Source organism: Etheostoma cragini, chromosome 15, assembly GCF_013103735.1.
Source record: "Etheostoma cragini isolate CJK2018 chromosome 15, CSU_Ecrag_1.0, whole genome shotgun sequence".
NCBI lineage: Eukaryota > Metazoa > Chordata > Actinopteri > Perciformes > Percidae > Etheostoma > Etheostoma cragini.
Genome location: NC_048421.1, coordinates 22,648,566 through 22,651,092, shown reverse-complemented (window position 1 = coordinate 22,651,092; position 2,527 = coordinate 22,648,566). Strand labels below are relative to the sequence as shown.

The window sequence follows — 2,527 nt, the reverse complement described above, 5'->3', positions numbered from 1 at the left end:
ATTGGCTGCTTAGAAATTAAGTGTTAACGAGCAGTTGGACAGGTGTACCTAATAAAGTGGCCGGTGAGTGTAGATGCCTGCTGGAAGTCCATACCTTCAGAGGCAGAAGCTATGGCCTCCGTGAGACCGGACAGCTGTACGCCATTTGGGAGGTTTTCAAGTTGTTGAAATGGATCAGTGCATCAATAAATCAGTGTTGGAGTCCATCGACGTAGAGAAAAGAAAGAAATGAAAGGACTCGATTCCAACAGAGACAATCTCCTTGTTGAGAGAAGATTAGGACTACAATAGTGCAGAAACTGACACCTTCAGATTCAAGACAGCTGTCCAGGAAAGACCACTTAGGCTACATGAAGTGAGTGTGAGCTCAGTATTCAACTTGGACTATTGACATTACTCCCCCACATCGACACATACCCCTCACCATACCTAGAGTTGAATTTTTGTGGAGGAGCTTTCCATAAGATCATCTCTCAATGCAAATCAAACCAGCTGTTGCGCAAACTAAAATAAAAACATTGCAAATCTCTATGTATGGTGAGGGGTATGTGATGATGTGGCGGCCAAGGGAACTTTATCAGGATGCATAGTATCCTGGATCCATCAAATAACTGGCTTTTTAAAAAAATATATGGGAATTTAACATAGGGGTGTGTATACTTATGAACATTTAAAATACATTATTCATTTACAAAGAAAATTGGTGTCCTTAAAAGGTTGGATTTTCCAATTTTTTTAATAAAGGCATTTTTTTTATTTCTCTTTTTAATCAACTTCAGCAGGGGGGTGTAAACTTATTCTAGCCCGTGTATGTTCTGTTACATCTTCGTGAAGGCCATCTCAAAGCTCTCATGGCTGCCCTGAGCATCGAGGCAGGACCTGTTACCGAGGATACACAGGAGCAGCCTTTTCCGGAAGCCGTGACGCTAGCTGAAAGGGTTGCGGACTCTGCCCACGCAGCTGACGAATTCACATGATGCTTCAGGGTGATGCAGCGGTGGGATTGTCACTGAAACGGGCCATTTGTGTGAAGTCTTGTTTTATTTAACCCCCCAATTTAGTACAAATAGTCTTCCTATTTCCATCTTACTGTTTTCCTACAGATCATTCGTAGATCTCGATGTTTCCGACCACATTTGAAGGTAGCGTTAGTTCACAGGAAATATCCTCAGAGTGTATTAAAACTTTCTTGTGGCAGCAACAAAGGCAGTGATTTCTTTTTTGTTTAACTGTACGGGATAAAGGGGTGGCAGTTTGTAGGGATTTGGGTTGGGAGGGTCGCCGGTTCAAGTCCCAGTCCGGACCAAAGTACAGAGTGTAGATGGGTAGCCGAAGAGATGCCATTCACCTCCTGGGCTCTGCCAGGTGCTCTTGAGCAAGGCATCCACTCAGGGCGCTGGTCCAGGCAGCTCACTCCCTCTGACATCTCTCCATATCTGCATGAATATATGTGTGTGTGTGTGTGTGTGTGTGTGTGTGTGTGTGTGTGTATATTTCAGGTCTATGAGTTTAACATTTAACAGAGTGTAAATTGTAATTTTCCCACTGAGGATCAGTGGTTGTTTTTCTCCCAAGTTTACTCGGTCTTAAATTTTTGTCGCCCATCTAAGTTTTGCTGCAGAAAGAAATCAGAAGCACAAACTAAATAACGGAAGAATTGTGAATCTACGTGCTCCAAAGACTTGTTTAATGGCCCATTTTATGACAAAAACAACTATAAAATGGGATGATTCACTGACCACTAACGTTTACGGATTTTCGGGAAGCAACTGAAGTCATTTCGCAATATATTTCGCAATGGAGAGGAGAAAAAAACTAAACTGTAGGCCAACTTTAACAGAAGTTCTGATTGTTTTTATCAAATGTATTCAGGTGTTTGGCATATTGATACAAGCCTGCGAAAAACCTAAAAATATATACGTAAACTGATATTCCGCATACATCAAAAGAGCACTGGAACCTGCGCGTGCAACAAGCAGTACATTGGCGAAGAGCGACGTTAACGCTAGTTTTAACCGTCCCGTGCAAACAACTACCTACGGTTAATTTTCTAACAGTTAACTAACGTTAAGGTACCGTCATCTCCAAAAAAATCAATACAATGTCCATACAATGTCCTCTAGAGTTCACAGAAACTTTCTACTAACACTTTAGAACGTAACCGTTAGCGGTGGCAGGCTATGTCATGTTCTGCTCTGTGTGCAAACCACAGACTGTGTAAATAACACATGAAAGACATGAAGAAAAAGAAGAAGAAGAATGCCGAGTCGATTCTGTACATTACCTGTAGGTAGACTGTCCCGCAGCTGCTGTGCCGAAGAATCACCGGCTGCGCTTAGCTAGCAAGCCTAGCTCCACTCTTTCTTTAACTGTCTATCGTTCCACTTCCCCTCAACCCCTGGCGTGACGTCAGTACCCTACGTCACACGGAGTGTGACAGTGGGCGGGTCCAATCCACATTTGATGATGGTGAACTCTGAAAGAGGTAAAATTATAAAATGTAATGAAATAACTTACACTATGACTT

At 42.5% G+C, this 2,527-nt stretch overlaps 1 protein-coding gene across 1 annotated transcript in view; it reads right to left on the bottom strand.

Annotated features, from left to right (window-relative positions):
• aldh3b1 (aldehyde dehydrogenase 3 family, member B1) overlaps window positions 1-2,527 on the bottom strand; it is a 28,942-nt gene that overhangs the window by 13,588 nt on the left and 12,827 nt on the right. Inside the window, exon 2 of the mRNA XM_034893529.1 lies at window positions 2,285-2,417. The gene's annotated coding sequence lies outside the window, so the exon portion shown is untranslated. The remainder of the gene's footprint in view (window positions 1-2,284; window positions 2,418-2,527) is intronic.